The sequence below is a fragment of the Chelmon rostratus genome, chromosome 2 (assembly GCF_017976325.1).
Source record: "Chelmon rostratus isolate fCheRos1 chromosome 2, fCheRos1.pri, whole genome shotgun sequence".
Taxonomy (NCBI): Eukaryota; Metazoa; Chordata; class Actinopteri; order Chaetodontiformes; family Chaetodontidae; genus Chelmon; species Chelmon rostratus.
This window is the reverse complement of record NC_055659.1, coordinates 8299148-8311969: the sequence shown is the minus strand read 5'-3', so window position 1 is coordinate 8311969 and position 12822 is coordinate 8299148. Positions and strand designations below refer to the sequence as shown.

Sequence of the window (12822 nt, the reverse complement as noted above, 5' to 3'; positions counted from 1 at the left end):
GTTTTCATTAACTCCTAAGATTTTCAATACAGTTCACTTCTTTGTTTAAGCCTCGGGGAGTATTAAGGAGGGGTCGCACATCCCTTTCCAGGGCGAGTTGCTCTGGGTTTTATGAGGACACTGAGCAGCTGGATCATGGTTTATATGAGGACACTAAGCAACTGAATGAGTGCTCTGTTTGTCCGTTTTGGGCTACTGTAGAACATGGCTGTCTCCATGAAGGGGCACCCGTTCCCTCTGTAGATATTAGGGATGTTCCTAATGATTAATTTCTCTGACGTTTAAACAGAAGTTTAACCTTAGACTAATCAACTTGTCTAAAAATAAGGAAACACTCAGAAGAAATCAAAATTGCAAAATTTGACGTTTAAGGTTAAACACTGTCCAAAAAATATTAATATATTTAAACTGTTGGCACTTTGCACCGTTCATCAGGGTTTCCATTCTGGTCCACATGTCCTTGAAGATCTCAATGTCCCAAACAAACACTGGTCATTTTACCTGTGTTCATGGACCCTGTTTTCCCATGTTTTTGTGTGACTAATGGGGACACGATTTTTTCAGATTGTTATTATAAGTGTCTGACAACAATATGGAAAGGATCCATACAGAGATAGATCTTTATATGAAAAAATAATAGCCTTTGTTAAACCAGAAAGAGCTCATATAATGCTCTTGCCAAAGCCACCAGATTCCATTAGCTGAAACAGTAATTTTATTATCATTAAACAAACTTAATTCAAACTCAACAGAAACAAAATATAACTAGTCGAAACAATTTTGGTTCCAACAGTCACCAGCAATCACTGTATTTCAACCAAACCATCACTCTGGCTTGGTTGAAATACACCCTTTATTCACTGAATCGTGAGAGGAGCGAAGGAGGGCAGACCCAGAGAAGCAGCAGGTAAAAACAGCGTGTAGAGTTGGAAGTATAGCAACGTTTAATGGACAAATCGCGCACATCCCTAGAAAATATACAGAGCTCATTCTAAGATAACAAAAACACGATTCCCATTTTCAGTTGATTATACACTTATAAAACCAAAATTATGAATATTATACTCCATTTCAGCCAACAGATGGCCATAAATGCCACAAACTGGACCTTTAAATACCATAGACTGTCCACAGTTAAAATTTACATAAGACAAAATGCACTTTTTCAAGGTAAACTTGAAAAACTAATTTTCTTAGTACTTAAAATAAACTCTGAGTCATTCATTTGGATGACAGAATTTTAATAACTCAGTGTGGTCTGAATTATAGCTCGGTATCAGATGCATTTGACAGGCAACCAGTGGCTACTTCGCAAACATGCAAGCTGTTTTCACACTGAACTTAATACAGCGACAATCAATGAAGAAATTAGTTTATCTACTTCTTCATTTGGATTCCTCTGTTAGATCATTGCAACTGTCAGATACAAAATGATGAGCCTTGAAGGGCTAAATGAAACCTGACATTTACCGCTCGAAGTCAATTCAAATAATCAATAATTGATCTTCCATGCCTGCTCATTCCAATTAAGAGTCTTACAGGAGAAGGAGCCAACTTTTGGCATAAGGCATGAGAAAATGGTCTAACGTAAAAACCTGACACACATTCACAGCTATAGCAATGGCAATTTAGTTATTTAGTTATTTCTTGTAAAATAAATACATTCTCATGTCTACTTTTCTATGAGCTAGCTATGGAAATGCATTTTTTGCAGACAATAAAAGTCTCAAAGGCTAAGTATAAGTATGCTGTAAACTAAAATATAAGTAGGTACATAAATCCATAATATTGTCAGTGAAATATAACAAGTTACTGTAATATATATATATATATATATATATATATATAAAGCATGTTTGCTTTTTTACCAACTGATTAGAAGCTAGAGGAAAAGTATAACGATTTGTATTTCTCTTAATACTTCATTATTCAACTTGAAATATAATAATTGATCTATTCAGTTATATTTTTGACTTGTCTCATAACCCTGGACAACTTATTGTCAGTTTTGAGGCTCTGTACATTTATGAAAACGTGCATGAGCTTTATGCTTTCTTAACATAATGGTTCACCACAGGCAATGAACAGTGTATCTGTGTGTGTGTGTGTGTGTGCGTGCGTGCGTGCGTGTGCCAATCACACTGCCAGCTGCAGTGCAGGATCAGCTGGATTGTAAATTGGTCCAGTTCTTTTAGATGTGTGCTTTCAGCATTTTGAGAAACTTATCAAACTTGATTCCCAACATCAGAAAGTCGACCTTACAGTGACTGTACAACTCCAGTAACTTCTGAAATTGGCTCTGGAGCCTTTGTACTCTCATCAGGATTGACAGAGTCATTGCTTAATGTGGGGTGCATTTCATTCCATCACCATGTTGACATGCACACGAATATTCCACTATTATTCTGAATATAACAATATTCTGAATTTGATAGGTGTCATGTAAACAGCATATTCCGTTTCGATATTCCAAATCTGGCCCTAATTCCAAATGTGGCATCTTTAAATTAAGACATGCAAAATATGCCGATGTTATTCTGGTTTTTAGGAGCAGTATTTTGACATGTATAGAATGCATTAGGAAAAGTGTCTACCACAGTTTGCAACAAATGGCCTATTGCCTGTTTATGGTCATCTCTGTGTGTTGACTAGCCAAAAGTTTGCAAGGCTGGTGAAGAGAGGAATGCACAAAAGAAAAGCACACATTTCAAACTGTATGTCGATTCATTTTCTAAGACCTCCAGGTTGTAAACTGTTAAAAAGTCTTACTAAAACCGCTGAAGGAGGATAGAGGAGGAGGAGGAGGATAGGAGAGGAGATGGAGGATAAACAGAGGATTGAGGCAGCCCCTGTCCCCATCTTACAATGCTGTGCTATAAGCCATACATTTGTATTTAATGGATGCACCAACATGTTCCACCTCACACGAGGAGGAGGGGCACCACCATAAACTGCTTTCAGCAGTCATGTGACTTGTCCGTTTCAGGTCATGGCTGGTGCTTCTTTTTATTCATCTCTTTCAAACAGCTGATGGTGGTGTTTAGATGAACACTGAAATGTCTTCTTGATTGTTCTTTGTAATGGTCCAGTGATTTCAATAAACCTTTTTTAACATTTTGAGAGACTTGGATATCAACAGGTTTTTGGATATGAGCAAATATGGTAACGCCAACCTTTTCAGGAAGGCAGCTGAACAAATGAGAGGTGAAGGCTGCGTTCATTAGAGTATGGACGGCTGCACATGAAAGGGAATATTAGTGGAATATTCATTTTCATTAGCCATGTAAACAGCTTAGTAGGAATCTTGTCTTTTTCAGAAAAGGCAAAAAAGCTGAATATTTTGTGCATGCAAACATAATCAGTGTGTAAATTTTTCAGATGACAGATTACAAAAAAAGCAAACAAAAGACTCTCACTGGAATTGCAAGATGTAAGTAAACTGCTGTTATAGCCATTATAAACAGTGTATTTGAGGTGGATTTTGCCTGTAATAGTAATGTCTGATACTATTCACTGCTTAAAAGGCCTCCGGTGTCAGCCATTTATTGAAAAAAATCAAACTACAATCTCAATATGGATTAAAAAAAAATGAATATTCAATGTGTAATTATCTGTCCAAGGCGTGGCTTTTTGCTGTTTTTTTAAAAAAGCAACTGCCTGCATTAACATTATCACAGAAACAAACATGAAGTCCCCTGCTAGTAGTCTGATAATGATTCTTTTTACTTCAAATCACTAAATAAATCTAAGATTGGAGCGCTGATTCAGTGGTCTGGAATGAGGCTAACTTGTTATCTTGTCACTCTAGTGAGGCATCTGAGGAACTGCAGATGAACTGAGCGTCAATTCTATATTGTGGTTTAGGATTAGCCTGCATGGTTTACTGGTTTGTGAAAAGCAACACAACGCCCTACTGTCACTTTTTTCCAAAAGAAATGAAACATTGATGGATTCTGTGCAGTAAAGATTTGCTTTGACAGTATAATGAGCTGTGACGGAATACAGACAGTTTACAGACTGTTTGTTTTCATGTTTCAACATCAATATGTGTGCATTAGGATGGACGAATTTTCATATTACTGAACAGATATACACAGTTAAATATGCAAACAGCATGTAAGACACACATGCACATATGTGTTCAAACCCACCCACCCACACACAAACATACAACAGACAAAAACAAGAGTGCCTGGCATGTGAAGAGGACTGACAGATGGCAGACAGTCTGGATTTGGATTCTAGATGGATGTTTGTCAACTCTTGAAGATAAAGAAATGTTGTTATATCTGACGTGCATGAAGAATCGGTGGCTTGAATTTGGTGAGATGAGATCACAACTAAGGCAAAATATAATTATAGAGTAAAACAATATAATTATACAGGAATACACAACATGCACCACACAAAAATCCTTCAGAGGCGGCCCACACCTGCCACCAGTAATTTGTGTTTTTAATGCAAGCAAAACAAACAGAGCAAAGAGGAAGAAAACACCTATCACAAAGGATCACAAGAATTGTAATTAGGAATTGTTCCTGATTTCAAAACAATTTAAATGACTTCCAATATTCCAACTTCGTTAAACCTCACAGACATTTGTCAGAGATTCTTACAGTTGTTATGAAGTGTCTGTCTTGTGGCCTTGTGCATTGTTTGAACTTATCTTATTTTAGACAAATGAGTCACCATGAATCAACACTTACTCATCCAACACAGCCAAATAACATGAGTGGAAAATCAAGCCATAATAAAGATTGCACTGCCACCACTTCCTCGTTACATACACTGCTGCTGATGCTGTGCATTTGGTACTTTAGCGGCGAAGCTCGACTCCGTGATCATTGTGACTGTATCTGTTGCCTTTTAGAGCTGGGTCCATATGCTTATCTCCCACTTTGATGCTATCACTGTACTTGGTGCTGATTCGATACGTATTGCAAAAACATCACACATCACACATGTGAAATTTTTAATATGAAACTGATCTTGATCTGAACATTCCTTTCAAAACTGTTAAATTAAATGCATATGTATAAAGAAAATATAATGTGTTCACTTTGGACGCTTTGAGGTTGTTATTGTGGGTCAGTGTGCAGTGTTAGGGCTACAGGGTAGAAGACTGAGCTGGCAATGTGAAGTGATTAGTTTCACAGAGCAAAGTAAATATACGTCTGTAAGTAGGAGCACATATGTTGTTTTATGTTAAACATGAGACCAAATGACTGACACAAGAGAAAAGCTGAAAAAACTACTGCTGCTAATCTTTTCTAGACTTTCCTCTAATGGTTGCTTTGTTTCTCATGGATGTCTGGGTCATTTTATATAGAACTCCAGAAATTATTACTGAACTGGAAAAATATCACCTCCCTGAACAGAGCAGGATTATTATCTGCAGCTCCCACAATGACTTACAGTACTCTGGCCAAAATGGCTCTCATTTTAAAATTACAAAGTAACAATGCCTATACTGTCTGCTGTCTATCCATTTGTGCAGCAGCTTCGTGATACAGTCCAGCTTTCTGTCTAACAAAGAATGTGATATGTTCTTACTGCAAATGTGCTTACACTGAAACATATAAGCTCTTTTTTCGCAGCATGACTTGCATGTTCCTCTGTAAATGATTCATCTTTGTCACTGTAATGTGTGTCTGCATGAGCATCACAATGCACAAACTACATGGCAAATTCCTCTCACTAACAAATTTTAACATGTCACCTTCTTGCATGAAACTTAAGTACATGTACAGCAAGAAAGGAAAGTCTAATGTCTTCATAGTGAAGCAGTCAATGTTAACTATTGTATTGTCAGTGGCTCACTGAATGAATGGACTTAGTTGAAGTGAGATGCCTCGATGGGCTGATACGAGTTTATCTTGATTTAGCTGTCATTCCCCCAAATGAGCTGCTAAATCAATTGTGACACGGGGCCGTCATTCTTCTGTGTCACTGGAGGGTTTATTGGGGAATAAAAACCATCAGAACAAGGTGAGATGAAGCATGAAATTTTATGACATAAACCTACTTTTTCTTGTTTAAAAAACTCATTGTACGAGGGCTGTAACAAGGTTCAAATGAAATGAAATGTACCGGATATTTGAGGATTGATTTCTAGAAAAGAAACCACATTATCACCTACAGCATGCTATTTATCGGGTCGATCCACAGTCATTAAAAGTGTGGGCAGCCACAATGATGAAATGCTATAAAGAGGATAACTAATTTTCAACCAAGCAGTGATGAAACACGGTGTAAAGAAAATGAATAAGTGCCATATAAAATAAATCCACTCATATTAGATTTCAAGGCCTGTCAAACTTTAAATTCCTTTTATACACGCAGAAAAATCATGGACAGAAATACAACAATTCTGAAGTAAGATTAATACCCTACTATTCAAGGTGATTTCAGTGTTTTTTCTACCTCTGATCTAATTCTGTCTGAGTCCAAATTCTAAATTAACATGAAAAGCATGCATTTAAATTTGTAGATTTGATTAAATTTTCTATAGACGCTCTGCTCAGGTTATTGCTTCATTCCAAATGAGAACAAGCCCGGCGGCTGAAAGATAAAATACTTTTCAAATAATATGTCTTGAAAAGCTGACAAGGAGGAGAAAACTTATAATGAACATAACACTAATTATGACATACTTTCAGAGAGTGGACAGATAGCTCCTCAGGACAAAGGTTGTACCAGAATTACAGTGTCAAAGGCAAACCAAACATAGCTCTTCTTTCTTTTCCACACCTGAAACCAGCTGTAAGTTCCCTCTGTTGCCAAAGAGAGAAAAGAGAAAATGATTGAGGTTTTGCAGTGCATTAACTGATCATACTAACCTAACTTGATTTGACCAAACTGGTCTGAAACTAAAATGTTTGCAGAGTAGATGATCAACTGGAGGGAAATAACCATTAACTCCCTAAAAGAGGCTGCAACAAAGCAGATGGTGAGCACCTCTGGGAAAGAGGGATGTGGTGGAGCTTTGACCACAGCAGCTGCAGAATGGATCGGCTCACTCATTCAAGGAATCATGAAAGAAACCGCTAAAGACATCTGACATTGTCCTCACGGTCTGCTGTGTGACTGGGTTTCCACCATATGCACGCACTCTGAATGAGCTCGACACTGATTTACCTTAGCTTTTACCTTACAATCTGTCATGTAATTGCAGCTTCATTAAAAGTCATTTCCTTTCCCCAAGCACACTTAAACACACACTCAAAAATGAGTCACGACAGTAGTAGATACACTGGTAAAAGCAAACATCTGAATATGAATTTGATTTAAATAGGGTGTCTTTTTATACCTAAAGTTTGTTTCCCTTTTCGCACAGACCAATTGCCAAAAATTACATCAACAATCTGATATGTCTTGATCCATTGTATTAGATCACGGCATATTTATAATTCCTAATATGCCTTAAAAATGCATTATTCAACACCATAGTTCATTATTTACATGCTTTTACCAGCAATCTTATCATGTACAAAATCCCTCAAGATTTCACAAGGAAATTAGGCTCAGCGATGGCAGCTCAGGGCAATCGCTAATGAACTATTCATAACCTATCGCATTTATTCAGCAGTGAATATTATTTGCTTTACTTTTTGTTGATGGTGGACGCACTTAACCCATGAAGGTCCAGAACAATTAAACTGCTTAACACTAGCAATGCCATGCAAGAGCAGCATAAGAACAGCACAGGTCTGAATCAAATGTGAAGAAAATGATCACGTCGGTATTGATGTTTTGTTTTCTTTGTTTCTGAGACCTTTTCAAATTACAGGTGGATGATTTGGCATTGCCAGATAGTTTTTGATGTTCCTATACAGCATGAGGGTGCTTTACAATAACTGAGTAGGTCTGCCTCTGTGTCTCCAATGTGAAACTCAGAAACACAAGCATGAATTAAGGGTGAAAGGAACTGTCACGTGATGAGTGGGATGCTGAAGGCCTGTGTGCTCTTTCCATGAAAAATCATATTCTTCTACTTTCCGTCCTCTAAACTGATCATTTTTTCATTTTTTACTTTTCTGTGGTCCCTTTACTACTGAAACCACTTCAGTGAATGTGAGATGCTTTGTCCAGCCAGCAGTAAACTCTAATGTCAGAACAAGGACCCACCAAAATGCTTTCCAGTGAGCGTTAAAGGCTAGACTACTGAGCTTCTTATTCCTGGGTCACTGCCTTTCTATTGTGCCATCACAGAATGAAACAAATATATATATTAAAAAAAATACTTCTTTTCACTGAACAAGAGCCAAACTTTTTCAACAGTTGGGTTGAAAAGGAAATCCCTGTGAGGACCTCCTGAAGAGATAAACACTAGTCAAGAGGGACAGACCTGGTAGTACAATCTGTGTTGTAAGTGATGTGTGTCAACTATATGAACACATCTGCTATGCAAATGAATAATGTAATCATCTGACACAGCTTGTCTGTGATCATGAATTATCTTTTCCCCAACTGCTTGTCACAGCGGCTCCCACTTCTCAGGGAACTACACGAAAATGTTCTTGAGCTGCAGCTCCTGGTACCCGTGTTGCTGTTACATAAGGTTGGAGTAAAATATTCATCAAGCTGCTCTGGACCACATCTGTATGCAGCTGAGTGCTGAGGAAACACTTTTCTCTAAACCTGCTAACTATACCAGGGTGGCTGCTGCTGGGTTTGAAGTGGCTTGCGTGCAAATGTGCTTGATTGGCTTTTGCGTATGCTTGAGTTTCTGTGTGTTTAGTGTTTATATACATGGTAAGTTTGTTTGAGTGGTGTAACTTTGCACATAGTGTGTGTGTGTGTCTGTGGTTGTACAAGCATACAGTAATGCGCATGTCTCCACATCTAAATGTCTGCCTGTCTTCATCAGTATGCTGGGCTTGTACTCATGTGCATGCATTTCCTCCTTTTAAAGCAAACATTTATGTCTAGCTGCAGTGCCAGCAGTCGTGGTTGTCCCTCTCCTCTCTGCATGCTAGATAATGCAGCAAATCATGGCGGTGCAGGGCGGGTTATGGGACGGCTGTAAAGTTAAGTTACCTTCCGGGGCCAGCAGCAGAGCCATCAGGACATCTCAGTGAACCATGGATCCCCAGGAAGACATAACTCAAGACCCTGCCTAAATGACCACAAACCACTCTCCATTAAAGGTTTACTGCTTAATCTATATAACTGACCAGGCTGCTTTACATCACGTCAGGAGCCTTTTCTCTTTTTTGATTGTTGTAATGACCGTTATTCGATCAGAATAGATGTTGACTGACTGTTGACTGGCAACTGCCGTGGAAGGTGTTTGATTTTCAATAGTGCAACTCAGAAGTCCAAGTGATCGTGACTGAAGATGAACTAGCAACATCTCACCATGTTGATCAACTCAACCTGCCATCTGATTGAAGCTGCTTTCTTAACCTCAAGCTGTCTGACTTAAAAAAAGCAGAGGAGGGGGAATGCTAATACATACATTGAAGATAAAGAGAAAGGAGATCAGAGAAACCTAAATTAAATATGCAAGAACACTGCTTACGTGCATTAATGAAGAGGGAACGAGCACTGTGTTAATGACGAAGGATTTGAGGCTTCCATGTGAGAGTGGGATCAAGAATGCGCTGCTGGAGAGGCTCATTACTGTGGCCCGCATCGACTCATACCTGTGTGAGCGCGCATATAAGCATATTTTATGTGCGGGAGACAGAAAGAAATATAGAGTTCATGCACAGGGCGTTGACTATTTGTATTATTATGTGCACAATGAGTATATATAGCATACCCATGCACAAAGGCATACCATAATAATAATTATAATAATGCTGAAGAAAATACCATACATTAGAACTTAATTCAATTTTATTTATATAGCGCCAGATCACAGAGCATGTACAGACCAGACTCTTTGTCTACAGAGATCCAACACTTCCCTCACGAGCAAGCACTTGGCGACTTACACGAGATGCACAAAACTTAAGTGTGTGTGCGTTCTGTCACACTGGGTTCAGTCCTATTAACGCTGGAGGCCTCGACAAGTAAGATACATCCCATGTGGTTTGTAAGACTCTGGAATCAGGGAGCTTATCAAATCATACATATACCTTACTGCAGGCAGCCGCTGGGGAGAATTAGATTAACCAATACACAAAAAAGCATTGAAAGAAAGAGTTTCCCAAATCCACTCACCACTTTGGGATGATACTTCGTACTGATCGTATTTAGTGAGGTGGCTCCTACTTTTTGTCATCTATTTACTTATTTTGGATTTTTAAAAATATTCAACATCAATACAACCTACGTAGAATTATGACTAATACTATAGTATCCATGACCTCTGGTGAATTACACTACAGTGTAGCACACCTACAGACAAGGCACCTCACACCAAACTCCTACAGTATAACAGCCTACATGTGAAGCCTCATGCATTACAGACCCACATTTTCTTGGCTATACTGGCATCTAACATGATTATCATCTGTGATGTGAAAACACCAGATCTCTGCAGTCAGTGAAATAAAAAGTCAGTGTCCGAATCACAGTTTGGTAATAATATCCTGACACACTGCAGAGCGTCTGTCCTGCACGGTGTTGGCATAGATGGCACAGTGTTGATCGCATTGGAAGGCGGTAGAGGAAGCAGTGCCAGAGTCTGCTCTGGTTTAAAAGCAGTCTAGCATTCAGCACTGGAGCTGAGAGCATTGGAGGGGGTAGAATAAAAGGGGGTGAAAAAACAGGACATGCATCACACTGCTCTGCCTTCCATTTCAATCACCTATGAGTACAACAAATGATTATTTTCTTATTGATTAAACGGCAAGTTATTTTTTCGAGTAACTGATACATTCTTTGGTCTATAAAATAGAGAAAATGCCCATTACAATTTCCCGCAAGGAAACATCTTCAGAGTGTTTGTTTTGTCAGCACTGCACTCAAAACCGAAACCTATAGATTCTGAGTTTATTTGTTTATCACAAAGATTATTTTTCTGTCAATTGACTAATGGCATCAGCTCATTAACCTTCTCTATTTCCTTTAAAGTTACACCAGGTTTGCAGTTGGGTAATTTTCATACAGAGTTTGGAAAACTTTGCAATCTGCCACAGACTGTTGTCCTTTGCTGGCATTTGCAATGACAGCACAAAAAAATAGAACAAAACACTGTTAAACATTGTCTAAATAAATATTGTGTACATTATAAAGAGGCATCTGAAACCGTTTATCACATTCTTCAAGAGCCAAATCATATTTTAAATGTTGGTGAAATGTGTGGCAATTTATCCTGCAAATTAAATGTGTACATTAATAAAAGAATACAATGGAAACAGCTTATGGCGATCACGTCTGTCTGGGTCAAACTGATGCATAAGCGGATGATTACTATAACAGATTTTTCTCCTTTTTCTAGGCAGTCTATAATTCTGCTCCCCCAGTCCAGTAGGTGGCGGTAGAACATCACGAAACAATATGAAAAGCTCCCCAGGTCGTAACGATGGAGCACACTACAAGTTAACCCCTCAGAAAACATTTATCAGTTGTGCGATTTAAATAGCCTTTAAACTCACTACGTCCAGAAACCTTCAAACACCAGAGACATCGTGTACGCATAGAATGCTCTTTTTGGAACTGTGGAGCTAGCTACGATAAAGCTAATGTTGTTAACTGCTACGCCAACATCTAAAAAGCAACGTTAACCCTCCAGCGATTTGCATGTTGCATTTATGGCAATTTTTGTTTGGTGACTTTCTTTTTCCCCATCATGATATCATGATTTCACTACGCACCTACCAAAAAAAACCAAAAAAATAGAATCACTCTAGTTACTGTAGATCCAGACTGAATACTGTAAGCAGTCTACTTGATTACAATAAGCAAATTGATTAAAAAGTGGTTGATCACTGCAACTGTGATCAGTATAAGCAGTTTCCACGGTAATAATAAGTTTAACTGAATAGTATTTAGGTAGCAAAGGTAGCAACATTTAATTGACTAGTCACCCACATCTCTAGTTTGGATTGGCATGACTTTTCATGTGGAATCATGGTGAAAATACTGTTTGAGTCAGGATTGTGAGTCAGCTTTTTAGGTGAAGAAAGAACACAGATGAACTCGAAAACAGGTTTTCAAGTTGATTTTGAAGTCTGAGTGTTATCTGGGAAAGAATCTCTTATTTTAATTACCACTGAGTTTAAATGAGCAGATACCTCACCAATCCCAGTGAAAGTGATTTGAGTAATATCTGTGCTAAAATGTGTAATTGCCCATGAAACAATTCCAAACACACGACAGTCCTTTATAAAAAGTAGTTCTGTTTAAAGTAAAAAAAAAGGTGTATTAGTTTGCAGTGAGCCAAGCAGTAAATAGCAATCACACCTTCAGTAAAGTAGAAAGAGCTATTACGCTTGTCGTGGCTGGCTAGATAGAAAAAAGTGTTAAATAATTCATCAAATGTCCGAATGTACATCAACAGGACATATTTTTTCCATAGTGTAAGCAGATGTGAACGCAAGACAGATTGGAAGAAAGGCTATAGGGTGAAAATGAATTCAAGTAGTATTCCTATTAATCATTTCTGGATTATGACAGGCAATACCTCTCACTGCTTAGCAACCAGCTCCTGGAGGGCAATAGTCAGAGTGATGAGATTTACCAAGGGATCTCCTCTCTAAAGTTATGAAAGTGTCCATTGCGTGGCAGCAGACTTCTAACACATATTGTTCTCTCGCACTGTTCAGAGCTCCTGTTGTTTTTCAGCCAGCGTTATTAATTATTCAAACAAATATATAAAGAGGATCAATAACGCAAGAACATCACAATTCACAGTTTTTAAGTTCCATA

At 38.2% G+C, this 12822-nt stretch overlaps 1 protein-coding gene across 1 annotated transcript in view; it reads right to left on the bottom strand.

Annotated features, from left to right (window-relative positions):
- The window catches only part of LOC121612311 (metabotropic glutamate receptor 4-like), a gene marked incomplete at its 5' end in the record, with an annotated part of 123906 nt that overhangs the window by 110413 nt on the left and 671 nt on the right, over positions 1-12822 (bottom strand). The gene's annotated exons all lie outside the window — the stretch shown is intronic.